Below are 13,979 nucleotides of genomic sequence, written 5' to 3' on the forward strand. Positions count from 1 at the left end.
CACCTGCTGGCTGTCATGTGTGGTCTCCACGTGGTTTTGAGCTGCTCATCACTGGAGAGGTGAAACCCAGCACACTTCCTGTGCTTGCTGACCTTCTGAAAAGGCCTATGCAAGTACCTTCCCTTGCTTTGCAGTTGTGTATCAGGTTATTCACTGCTGAGCTATGCATGACACTTTTAACTGTGGGGGGGTCAAGATTTGCTTTCGCATCTCTATGACGAGTTCAATCCCAGGATTGAAGTAACGGGTTATGTAACATGCCAGCAGAGACAGGTGAGAAGAGATAGGTGGACACGTTACAGGCAACTGAGCTCATTAGAAATATTATAGGCAGTCAGACAGGGCTAGTCTGGCCCAGAGGACCAGATGTGTTGTGAGCTTGGAGGAGACACACACCTCTTGCTGTGGGCCAGACCCCAAGGTAGAAGACAAAACAAATGCAACCACAGCCTTAGTATAACCCTTAGGGATTAGCTATGGATCACCTTGAGAAGCCAGGAGTCACCACCCCAACACCTATTGGAAGAGTCACTGATCCCTAAAGAATACTCGCTTGCTGACTTGGTCAACTTTACCTGAGCAATTAAACTTACTGGTTGACATGGCTCTGTCCCACCTCTTGCCATCTACCACGGGACTTCGCGGCTTTCCCCAACTTGAGACCCGCCTCACCTCATGATTTTACTTATAAAAATACTGAGAAAACACAGAATCTTCGGTAACTGACTTGGGACCCCTGCTGTTTCTCTCTCAGACAGAATCTTTCTTTCTCTCAATAAATATTTCTGCTGTTAACCTCCACTGTTTCTAAAATTCATTCTTCAATTTTAGAGAGCACAAACTCTTTCTGGACATAAAGTAGGTGGAGAATTTTGTTCCCCTGGATCAGACAGAGGGATCTCCCTGCAGTCACGCTGTTGGGTCACCTCATCTCAGACCAAGTGGTGCCCCAAACCCCGCCATATTCACATAATAAGGGGATTTTCCTTCTATTGCTTTTTGGTATCTCTGCTCTCGCTCCCCTGATTATGCTGGTGAGTCCAGACCTGGGGGTGGATTGCAGACCATCTCTCAGGCTGCGTGGGGCTGAACTTCCTTCTGATCCCAAGATTTCCATATTTCAACCTTGGCTCTGGGCCAGTGCTCATCTGATGTCTGCTTAGTGGCCTCTGCACTGGTGACCCCCGTACCCAACATCGTCCTCCTCTTTTGCTAGTGACCCACAACCTGGTGACTATAAAGGAAGATCATTCCCTGGGCTTACTCCTCTGGCAGAGGTGCAGGGGTGGCATCTAGACACACTCTCCTGCAGACAGAACCCTGTGTGGTGCAAAGCAGCTCCTGCAAGAAATAGGGAACTCCACAGAAATCCAGCAGGATCAACTTTGATGTCAGGTCCACTTGCAAAGCTCAGTTAACTCAAGGTGATCTCCAGTTTAGTGGCTCAGTTCCTGAGAGCAGAGCACTAACAATCTCTGAAAGGCTTGTTTCTCAGTATCTTGCCATGGGAATTACATTTCCACATAAGTTTCAGGGGGCAAAAGGGTACCATCCTGCTGGAAAAGTTCTAAGTTTGGCTAACAGATGAGAGCAGAGAATGAGAGGTTGTTTGCTCTTAAGTGACTCAGCAATTCTTTCCCTCATCTCCTCATGGAGGCTTTGACATGTAAAGCCCTCTTGAGACAGTTAATTAGCAAGAATGACCTTAGCATTGAAATAGCACCACATGATAACCAGGATTGGAAATATTAAACCCAAAGTAAGCAGGGAAAAATAATTAATAATGATCAGAGATGAAATCAATGATTTAAATACAATAAAATGATGAAACTGGAAACTTGAAAGTGCTTTCTTGAGAAAAATTAAATTCATAGCCATCTTGGTTACTTTTCTCTCATTGCTGAGACAAAACACCCAACACCCAAAATGAAGGAAGGAGAGGTTTGTTTAGCTCACAGTTTGTGGAGGTTTCAGCCAGTTTCTTGCTGGCTCCGAGGCAGGCTATCATGGCAGAGGACAGCAGTTCATGGAGACGGAAGACAGCAAAACAGCAAGAACAAAGAGGGAGGAGTGTGGGGAGAAGCCTCTTTCTGTCCCTTTTATCACATGCATGTGGTCACCCGAGGGCCTGTGAGCTCAGCACTGGACCTGAGTCAATGGAAACTCTAGAAGCCCACCCCATGACTGCATGATGGGGTTAGGGTTAGGGTTAGGGTTAGGGTTAGGGTTACGGTTAGTTCTCAGACTGGCGGATGATTTAATTGTCATGGCAGAGTAACAAAGAAGTTCCTGTCTCCAACCCAGTCCAGACACACAGTCTTCCTCTTCCAAGAAGGAACAAATTCCAATTGGGGTCCCAGGAGGACCTAGGAGACTGCCCACACACCCCAGATATTCCGTTCAGAATGTGACCTGTGTGTTCAGGTTTTCTAGTATACTTCCACTAGGGCATTAAAGAAGCCCAGACACTTGAAAAGTTAAAGACCCTTTCCCGGAGGCCTAAACCGCTACCTCATTTGTATATGATTTCATATGTAACCCATTTTGGAGAAATCAGATACTTTGTTTCCTCTAAAAGGGCCAGAAGACAGAAGTTCCCCTTATGTTTATTCCTCTTTCACTTGCACACCGTCATAGGCTACAGAAAACCCAGTTTACAGGGAGTGTTTGTACACAATTACATTAACATTTTAAATACCATGTAACTAAACTTTAAAGTATGACACCAGGGCATTGTGTGCAGGCTGACAGGGACAGAGCCATATACCAGCCCTCTCCTGGGAGTCTGTGCCCTTTGTGGGCTGTGGGGGAGGAGAGCAAGAAGTCACCAAGAAGCTAAGACCTCCTGTGAGTCGGCACCATGGTGGGCTGCTGGGGGAAGAACCAGAGCCAGCCCCTTCTGTCATGCAGGCAGGGAGACAGAAAGAGCCAGCTCCCCACCCATACAAGTGACCAGCTGAGCCAGAGACACACAGGCTGTGATGACGGCTGATGAGCTAAAACACAGCTTAAGGCTCCTAGTGTTTAGTGCCTCTGCAGGTCTAAAGCCCACTGTCTGCTCATCTGTTCAGAGGATAACAATACCCAGGGTAGCCTCTAGAGGGATCTCCTTCTGAGGCTGTGGCCTTTGTTGATTCCCTGTTGTCTCCTTTTGAAGTCCAGTGTCATTGTCACTGCTTTGGATGGCTGCTCCAGAATCCTGTTACTTTAGCCACCCAGTGCCCACACGCCCCCCTCAGCCTGCCCACCTCAGCCTGCCCACCTCATCCTGCCCACCCCTGCTGTGTAATCATCTTGTCCTTTCTCCCCTCCACCACCCCTGCCAGTCTGCTTGCCACTGTGAAGCCTGCGTCAGCGCTCCCCACCTCACTTGCCCACCTAGCTTCCCTGTGGCCTGCACTGCATCCTTGCATCTCACCAGCCTGAACTCTCCAGGAGGGGCGAGCCTTGAAATATGCTGTCTGTGTCTTTTTTCCTTTAGAGCCCGGAAGCTGTGTGTAGCCCTCCCCACCTGCCCCACAGGCACCTGGCACCCTGGCTTCTCTGTGAACCTCAGCTCAGACAATGCTTCCTTGGAGAAGCTCTCCTGAGCCTCTCCATGTAGGGTGTGGATCTTTTCTTTTCCAAAAGGATGCTGAGCCTGATGAGTCAGGCCCCAGACTCCACGAGGTTGGGATCTTTGCAGGTATCCAGCCTTACCAGTGATCCCAAGTGCGGCTGCTCATTGGGCATCTATTGTCAAGATCCCTACCTCCACAGGCCTGTTGTGGGATCCACCCTCTTTCTCTGATTTTTGGAAAGCTTCCCTGTAGTGGGCTGGGAATCCCTGTGGCCAGGCTTGTTGGCTCACCTGCTAGAAACCTCAATGTGTCCTCCTCCAGGGTCACCAACTTATATTGACAGTGAGACCAAGATCCAGAGGGTGGTCCCTACCTGCTCCACCCCCGAGCAGTGGACAGAGCCAGCTCAACAAGCGCAGGGCTCTGTCCTTCCCCAAGAGGCTTTCGTGGCTGTGAGGAAGGCTGATGCTTCAGTTTGGGTCAGAGCTGTCCGCCAAAGGTGACTGTGTTCCAGCTTCAGCTGGGAGTTGATGGGACCCTGGGGGTGAGTTCGGCGCCAGAGGGAGATGGTGCAGTATGGGGTGTCTCCTGGGATGACTCACCAGACACAAATGTGTGTGTCCCCCACCCCATGGCTTCTCAGGGCCAGCAAAGCTTGCTGCAAATCTCCAGGGAGGAGGGGCCAGGAGTTTATGAAGTGGCCATGGTTGTCTAATGGCCAGTTGGTTGTTGACTGTAAAGTATGGATGCCCACTGAAGGTCAAGGACGGATCCTTATGAGACAGGGGAGCAGGGAGAGGGACATTTTCCAGGGGAGAGACACACACAACACAGTGCAGTCCTCAGCATCACCTATCACAGAGCCAATCAAAATCGTGCTCTCTGGACCAATCAGAAGACGCCATTTCAAGCTTTCATTTTCATGTGGACACAACCAATCAAAATGCTGCTGTGTATGCTTCACTTGCATGTCACAGAAGACACCTGAGCTTCCTGACAGGAGGGTGTAAAAAGGCGTGATGCCAAGAGAGAGTCTGATAGCTTTTTCCAATGCCTTCTTTACACACAGGAGGAAGCCCCCTCTCCCTTTCCCTGAGCCTCTTGCCAGGCACCTCTCACTCTGCAGACCGCACCCCTTTTCTGTCTTCCTCAGAGGCACCTTTGCTGCCTGCTGTGTGCGGCTTCTCCAGTTCATTGCTGTGGACACCAGCAGCCTGGATAGAATCCCCTGGGCCTCCCCACCTGGGAACACGCTCCTCAGTCCCAGCTGGCCTCTCCCAGGGGCAGCGAGCCCTCCTGTGACAAAAGGAGCAGGCATCTCAGCCCAGAGGGAACCCAAGTGTCCCCTCCTCTCCCCAGATGACGGAAATCCCAGGTATCCCAGCCTCGGGTCCCCATGGCCTGCAGTCTGGAGTGAAGGAATTGGGAAATCTCAGGCAAGGCCTGACTGGGAGTTGAGAGGCCACAGGTCAGAGAGAAACTCTCCTGAGCCTGCACAGCCGAGCTCTTCTCAGCGTCTGCCTGCCCTGGGCCTCAGCCTGGCCTGTGAATGTGCGCTCTCTCACACAGGGCCCCCCCAGCCCCTCATTCCACACTGAAAGACTGGAGTGCTAACGTGGTGTCCAGAGCTGCAGGCTGTGCTTCTAGGATGTCACTTGAAGTCACTGCCTGAGAAATCCCAAGGCGTCCGGGAGAATTTACTGTTGGTTCCAGGCTACAGTGCTTGTCCCACCAAGATCGTCCCCTTGCAGATGTTTTCTAGAATGAACTTACCGTGGCAAATCCTCCTTCTGTACCTGGAGCTATGTAGAGTGTTGGTCTCTGAGAGCCTGGGAGTGTGTTTTCCAGGATTGGAAAGTGATTCCTCTGGAATGGGGTCCTAAGGCAGGACAGGCCTCTGTGTCCACTCTCTGGGAAGATGGACTCCTAGCTGAGATACTCCTCAGAGGCACGAGGAGACCAGAATGACTGGGCGGTGGGAGTCTTAGCCTCCAGTGGAATGGTATCTTTGCAGTGCTTCCTGGTGTAGCCTTCCCCACTCTGGAAGTGAGACTTCTGAACCAGCAGAGCCTCAGGTCTCAGCAACAGGAAGCCACGATTTTGCTCCTGGGTCACTGCACGTTACAATGAGCAGCACCATTCTTGCTTCCACCCCTCGACTCCTGAGCCCGTGAATCCTGGCTACAGGAGCCTCAGTGCCATAGAATGGAGGCTGATTCAAAGCATATACAGCCTCTTAGAGAGCCTTACCCCAGCCCCATAAGGCATTGCCAAGTAGCTGTTTCCCAAAGCATCATTCCACATTTCTGTCAACCCAGCCTCTTCTGCATAGTGAGGCCCATGGCAAGAGCAGTTAAGTCCTTGAGCTTGAGCCTGTGGCTTCACTTTTTGGCTATAAAATGTGTTCCCCTCTGAGTTATGCCTCTACCCTTGGCATTTTTTGTGTTGAGGTAAGATCTCATGAAGTTGCCCTGGTGAGACTCACATATATGATCCTGCTGTTTTAACCTACTAAACTGCTACAATTACAGGTGTGCACTACCTCACCCAGTCTGGCTCAAATTTAATGATTTAGAGAAAGAATAGACTACTTAATCTTACCCCTCTTATAATTCCATGATACCTAGTTCTGTGAGAAAGCCTTATTTTCTCTATAGCTTTAATTAATACCTTATTCAAGAATATATATTCATGGTAGAATGGTTTTTGATTTCTTTTAAAAGAAAACTATTAGCAGGGCTTGGTGCTATAGGCCTTCAATCCAAAACAATCTGGGAGGCTGAGACAGGAGGCTCACAATGTGGAGCCCAGCCTGGGCAACTTTGCAACTTAGGGAGAACTTGTCTCAAAGTTAAATAATAATAAATAAATACAAGAGCTCTGGCTCTCCCTCAGTGCAAAGGCTCTGGGTTCAACCACTGGTACTACAAAGAAAAAGCGCCATTTTATACAAGATGGAGAAACATTATTTGGGTCACTGTGTCTTTTCTTGAAGTCAGATGCTGAGGGAAGACTTGCACGGGACTCAGCAGGCAGCTAAGTGTAAGTGAGTGGAACAGAACCCAACTGAACAGCCTGACGGGCCGCAGCAGGGGATGATGCGTTGCTCACCGAGGAGCTCTTCTGAGCTCTTCCTGCTGCAGGCCTGAAACAGAGATGCTGGGCTTCCCCCTTAGGGCTGAGTGAGGAGAGATTGGTGAGAACCCTGAAGCTGGATAGTTAGAGACTCCACTCAATCCAGCGGCCTTTGGCACCGGCCCCTCACTGACCAGCCATTCATCAAGTCAGCTATGGCGAACTTCTTAGAGTCAAGTGTTCAAACTAACCCAAAACCCACTTATTTATTGTAAAGTGCCAACCCTGCAGTTAAACCTAAATTGGGTTTGTTTCAGTAAAAACCACGTACACATTAACATCTTTTGTCTTAAAAGAAAAGCAACAGCTTTCAGTGATACAAAGTGCTTTTTACTAAAATGCAAAAGTTCGCATTTGGCGTGCTTTTGCACAATTCACGTGACCTTTGCTGTAGTTTGCGTGCTGATAACGGGTCAAACTCTGCCCATCTTTCATTAGCTTGAGGTCATCTGTTAGTCTATTTCTTACATCAGATTTGGTATCATTCAAACCAGAAAACAGCGGTTCACACGAATAAGATGATCCAAACCAAGTGGGAGAACCCCAAAGGCTTTCATTGGCTTCACGTCATCTGGCAGAGGATTCCACACTTCACAGATTTCATTTTGGAAGCTACCAGCTGTGCTGTCCTCTGTCGCCCGTTCATACTCTGCCTTCTCACACAGCTCATAAGAGTATATTTTTCCAGAAACGGTTTCTTGAGATTCCCATGACTGCATTTCCAGATTTCCAAAATCTAACCAGTGTAGGTAGGAAAGATCAAGTTCTCCTTCAAATCTGGTTTTATCGAGAGATAAAACTTAGGGTGATCCCCATGAAGGAGAGGTTAAAAATCTCATATTGAAATTCTCATTTGTTGCTGTTGCAATGCTTAATGCCACATAGATTTCTTTATTACCTATGAGATCGCCTGTGAATGTTGTAGAATTTTCTAAATGCATTTTTAGATTAGAAAAATACTTCAGCTGCTCATTTTGAAAACTGCTGTTTCCCCCACCCCTTGTAGTTCTAGTTCGGCACACTGACGTATAGTGGGAAATCCACAGAAGACACGCAGGTGTTCAGCCAGGCTGTGTCAGTGACTTACCAAGAGCCTAATTTCAACCAGACAGGCTGCATCTCTCTCCAGGACTCACGCTCTGCTCAGCCACCAGATATTATGTGTATAGGCACAGCACTGAGCCAAACCTCAGCAAAAAGTGCTTAAAACTGTCAAAAGTTAAGAGCAGGAGCCGTATGATTCCCCAGTTTTGTGACTCTCTGAGGATGCCGTCTAGTGTTTTGCTGCTCTCTTGGTGCCTTTTGGGGTATAAGACAGTGAAACAGGCTGACTGGAGGTTTTGCTTCTTTAACAAAGAACCAGTCATTGAGGCCAATTTTTCTGGTCTTTTGTTTTCTGACAAAAAACCCTCCATCACAGGACTGCATATGTCTATGCTGGGATCTTGCAGGCAGTGATGCCAGTTTCACCAGCTCTTTTCTCATCATGTCACGAACAGTGAAACACGGAATCCCTGCCAGGCTTATATGGTTACTTAGATCTGTGCTCTCAGCCAGGCATGCAGAGTAACAGGCCTCCTTCTGCAGGGCAGTGCTGAGCTGCTACCATCAAGTGCCATGAGCAGGACTTTAACAATATTTCTGCTACGTGGCATCTCAGCGAGGCACTGCGTAATTTTATCCCTATTTGGGAAATCTTGAAAAAGGGAATTACTCCCAGTTTGACAAAATCCCCATCACACAGGGGCTTGCCCTGTTTTGCTATGCACACTGGGATTTGAAAGCTGGCAATGGGTGGGTTTATTTGTTTTAGAAATATAGTTGCAAAAATTAAAACACCGGGGAAGTTTCTTTGATTTCTCTTCAGGAAACTCTTTGCTTTCAGTTTAACCAAGTTGAGTGACACTTCTTTGGCTGGTGACACAGTGCAGACTAGTACTGACATGTGACACACACCACTCACTACACAGAATACGTAATGCTTTCTCGTGGGGCCCAGTCACTCTAGATGACTCTGGCAGGCATCTTAGAAGAATCTCCCACCATCTGTTTTCAGTTTTGCTTACTGTGTGTGGCTATTTTTTTGTGTCCAAGACTTGAAGCCTTAAAAAAATCCATTTTAAATGAAGCACCCAATGCAAACTTACCCCTGTACCAAAAATAACTGCACCAAGTATTGCATAATCCCTCAATCAACACTTTACTGCGGTGGCGCTCAGTTGGGCACCTCTGGAGCTTGCCGAGCACCAGTGTACTGGGACAAAGCTTCACTGACCACCAGCTTTTGGCCTCTGAGTACAATGTCCATCTTGTGGGGGCTTCTGCTGAAATCACAGCCAGTCCAAGCAGAAACAGACAACAAAAGAAATGTATAATGTGTATGCGTGTGTGTATGTGTGTATGCACATGTGTATGTGTGTATGTGTACGCTTATATGTGTGTATGTGTTTATGTGTGTAGGTGTGTATGCATGTGTGTATACACATGTGTATGTGCATATGTGCATGTTTGTGCATGTATGAGTGTATGTGTGTATGCGTGTAAGCACGTGAGTATGCTTGTGTATGTGTGTATGCACGTATGTATGTGTATACATGTATACGTGTCTGCACATTTGTGTGTATGTGGGTGTGCGTATGTGTGTGTGTATGTGTGAATGTGTGCATGTATTCCTGTGTATGTGTGCATGCATATGTGCATTTATGTGTATGCGTGTATGCCTGTTTGTGCATGTGTATGCGTGTATGCCTGTGTATGTGTATGCTGGTGTGCGTGTATGCGTTTGTGTAGGCATTTTTGGGTGCGTGTGTGTGTATGTGCGTGTGTGCATGTGTGTGTATGCTATGTGTATGTGTATGCATGTGTGTGTGTGCGTGTATGTGTGTATGTGTATGTGCGTATATGTATGCATGTGTGTGTATGTGTTTGTGTATGTGTGTATGCGTGTATGCATGTATGCACATGTTTATCTGTGAATGTGTATATGGTTGTGTGTATGTGTATGTGTGTGCGTGTGTATTCCAGTATGTGTGTGCATTTATGTGTGTGTATGCCTGTATTTGTGTGTGTATGCGTCTGTTAATCACATTTCTTCCTCTTTCCCTTCCGCCTCATCCTCCTCTTCATCTTCTTCCTCTTCCTCTTCTTCTTCTTCTTCTCCTTCTTCTTTTTCTAGCTTTACAACAGTAGCTGTACTCTGCTTAAAGTCATATGCCGTCTGGGCATATCACATATATGATAATATTTAAGACATGCATTGAAGCCTCAGTTCTCAACTCTAGCACTATGAAGGAATGAACCAACACTGCAGTTTAAAAAAATCTATTCTTTCAACAACAAATTGATAAAGCACAGAGTCTGCCACCGAAAATTGCTACTGAAAAATTAATTGCCTTATTTGTACAGTCTTGAAAATTCCCGGGGACTCTAACTTTCTTTTTAACACAAATTTTTAACATACATATATGGGTTCAGTATTCAAATAAAATTCCTCAACAGTTAATAACATTTTAAAAATGTGCAAAAGTGCACAACTCGGGGGCTGGGGATTTAGCTCAGCGGCATAAGCACCTGCCTTGCAAGCAGGCAGTCGTGAGTTCGATCCCTGGTACCGGTAAAAACGAAAAAGACAAAAAAAAAAAAAAAAAGTGCACAACTCATTGTAATGGAATGTGTATGGTCTAAAGGGCGGAGCGGCTGACAGCTACGCGATTGAATAAGTGTTTTGTGAATCTTCAAAGAAAAGAAAAAAATCACTTACTGTAGAGTCTCAAAATTTCCTGTGCAGCATTACAAAATATCTTACATTTAGGGAGTGAAAGGAAGCTTGTGCGCAGCACAGGAAGCATCCACAGCAGGTGTATGATTGAAACCTAACAAACTGTTGACTGATCCAGGTACTAACAGACATCTGCCTTTGGCACTGGTCCTGATTACACAGGAGATGGAGCGGGCATTACCGTTGCTGCTTTCACAGCCTTATTTACTTTTTAGTGCTTTAGCCAAATCTCTCTCTGTCTCTCTCTCTCTGTCTCTCTCTCTGTCTCTCTCTCTCTGTCTCTCTCTCTCTGTCTCTCTCTCTCTGTCTCTCTCTCTCTGTCTCTCTCTCTCTCTCTCTGTCTCTCTCTCTCTCTCTCTCTGTCTCTCTCTCTCTGTCTCTCTCTCTGTCTCTCTCTCTGTCTCTCTCTCTCTCTCTGTCTCTCTCTCTCTCTCTCTGTCTCTCTCTCTCTCTGTCTCTGTCTCTCTCTCTTTGGTACAGGGGATCAAACTCACGACCTCATGCTTGCCAGGCAAGTGCTTACGCCACTGAGCTAAATCCCCAGCTCCAAATCTCTGCTTTTTGAAATAAATTTTGCAGTGGGTTTTCTTCAGTTTCTGGTGGATTCCTGCCCACAGGAGATGCAGGGCTTTACATCAGCTGCATGCTGAGCCTCCCTGGCCCTTCCCATCACTCCCCTGGAATCTTAAGTGGGCAGCAGGGCCCACACCTTTGTCTGCCCCGTTTCCTTTCCCTCTCTGATCTTTGCACACAGGCAAAAGCAGCACCTCTGCCAGATGCACTACTCAACTAAGCTGAGTGTAGAGGTGCATGCCTGCAACCCCAGCACTCAGGAGGTGGGGCAGGAGCATCAGCAGGAGTTTGAGTCCAGCCTGGCTACTTAGCCAGATCCTTGCTCAGAAAAATAAAAAACCCGAAACAAACCCACAACAACAACAACAACTTCCTTCCTAAGGATTATTTTATGAAGTACATGAGAAAAAACGTTTTTTGACAATTGTGAGACCAGAAGACAACAGGGACAGGCACCTTGATTTCCCTCCCAGCCACTGGTGCTGGACACTGATGAAGATCATCAGTCCCTACTCGGAGAACCTGGATGCAAATAAGATGGAAAAAACCAAAGAAATGAACCGATTCCTAGACACAGAAGGATTGCCAAAACGTAATCGAGGATATAAAAATGCTAAATAACCTGACATCAGTCAATGAAACTGAAAACATTATTAAAAACTTACCAACAAAGAAAAGCCCTGTTGAATTCTACAAGAAACTTGGAGCAGAACTAATGTCACTCATGCTGAAACTCTTTGATAAAATGAAGGGAAGCAATACTTTCAAAATCATTCCTGCAAGAAAGTATTACGCTGAAACCAAAATCAGAGACACCTAGGCTCCTTCGGGGCTGAGATGCCCGCTCCTCCTGTCAGAGGAGGGCACGCTGCCCCTGGGAGAGATCAGCTGGGACCAACGTGCTGTTCCCAGGCGGGGAGGCCCAGCGGCTTCTTTCCAGGCTGCTGGTGTCCACCAATGAACTGGAAAAGCCGCACAGAGAAGGCAGCAAAGGTGCATCTGGGGAAGAGGGAAAAGGGGTGCGGTCTGCGGAGTGAGAGCTGCTGGGAAAGGCTCACAGAGAGGGAGAGGGCGCTTGCTCTTGTGGGTAAGAAGGCATCACTGAAAAGCTGTCAACTGATCAGGCCCCGAGCATCCTAATATGAGTGTGCAATAGATTCTTAAAGAGACAAACAATTCAGCTCCTGGGGAGTCCAGGCAGGACAAAACTCTCTCAGGAGCAAAGCCTCTGTGGGAGTAAGATAGGAACGCTTCCCGATAACCGCATTTATTGGAGTTTTACAGATTTGTGGGGAGCAGGAAGAGGTGGGCACACTGGAGATGAAAACCTGGGAAGTCCAAACCAAGGCCGTAATTTTGCCAGTTAACAGGACTGTCTGACCTGCAGGGCTGGCCGCTCCGTTGCTCTGGAGCAGAGGGGTCAGCACCCCGTGTCCTCAGCTGCCTCCGCTGTGGTGTGGACTTCAGAGCCCCGGGAAAAGCAGCTTTTCCAACACAGCTGGAGGTTCCTTTTTTAAAAATTCACATTTCATTTAGATTGAAATAAACTATGCAAAATTGCCTTCACCAAAAATAACAGCACTATTTTCTGTATATTTCTAGATAGACCACAACACACTCACTTTGTAGGTTTTCCAGGTTTTGCTTCTAAATCAAGGCAAGGCAGGAGGGTCATGGAAAAAGACAGAAGAAAACGGACAAGTCCCTTGCCCGGGTGACAGCCTCAGGCTCCATCTGGACCGGGAAGTCAGCATTTCCCTGGGGAGCAGTTTAGAAGATGTGGGTTCAGTGGAGGAGTGCACCCCAGCAGCCAGATGCAGAATATGGTGGCTTTTCCGTTCAGCTTCACTTCGTAAAGAGAAAATCTGCCCTGAGAGCTGGCGAGCTCATAAACTCCTCTCTAGGGATGCCCTTCGCCGTCCACTATGGATTGTTCATAACACACTGAAAACCCTTTCTCGTCACAGGCCTGTGATGGGCTTCACCGTACCATGTCATAAAATGCATTCCTTTCTCCCACATCACCTCAAAATTCATTTCTTCAAAAATTGACCACTCTAATACAGTGTTGTCTAAAATGTCTTAACTAACACAGTTCCACAGTGCCACCAGCAGAGGGCACCCTGAAGTAAAGTGGGCACTGCCAGGGCTCTCAGCAGAGTTCAGAGGGGCCATTGGAATGCAGAGATTGTCAGTGGCTGACACAGTCAGCCCCAGGCCTAGAGGCTCACCTACTCAGTGACCAGCTGGCCTACACACCCCTGATGGTTTTCCTTACGAATAGCAAATATGAGAGAAAGGCTGTTTTAAACATTTCTTGGGTATTTTCAGCAGTCTCTGAATTCTCCCTAGGAAGCTCTGATTTACTTGTGTATAGTTTGGTATATGGGCTCACCATTAAATCTGGAGCATATTTTATATCAAAATTTATGTTAAGCAAACCATGCTACTTGAGCTTTGTCTGTCAAGGTGTTGCCCTGGGCTGCTCTGAGGCTCTCAGCTTTCATCTCAGGATGAATGCACAGGACGTTCTCAAGGTGAACACATCAGGAGAAAATCTCGTCAGGCAAAGGAGAGCTTCATGAATGGGAGGTGGAGGTTCTGTGTCTTCCTCTGGGCTTCCATTTGATTCTCCAACGGGAATCTCAGCTGAGAGTGCAGGACGGGGAAGTCCCTTCTTTCTGTAGCTGTCAGCACGCTGCTGCTCTGATGTGTTGAATGCCAGCTGTCCCGTGACTGAGGGTACCAGAGATAAGCGCTTAAGAGCTTTGACTCCCTGCTCTTGAACAATGTGCTCCACTGTTGGACATTCAGGATTTCCTTATGGTGACTCTCGGAGGTTACCTGAGATTGTTGGCCATCTGGCTGCACCCTAAGAAACTTCCCAGGGAGTTTCATGTGAGTTGGTTCATCGAATTGGTTGCCACTCCTTT

The sequence above is a fragment of the Cavia porcellus genome, unplaced genomic scaffold (genome assembly GCF_034190915.1).
Source record: "Cavia porcellus strain 051 isolate PalLab524CR breed Dunkin Hartley unplaced genomic scaffold, mCavPor4.1 scaffold_13, whole genome shotgun sequence".
NCBI classification, from domain to species: domain Eukaryota; kingdom Metazoa; phylum Chordata; class Mammalia; order Rodentia; family Caviidae; genus Cavia; species Cavia porcellus.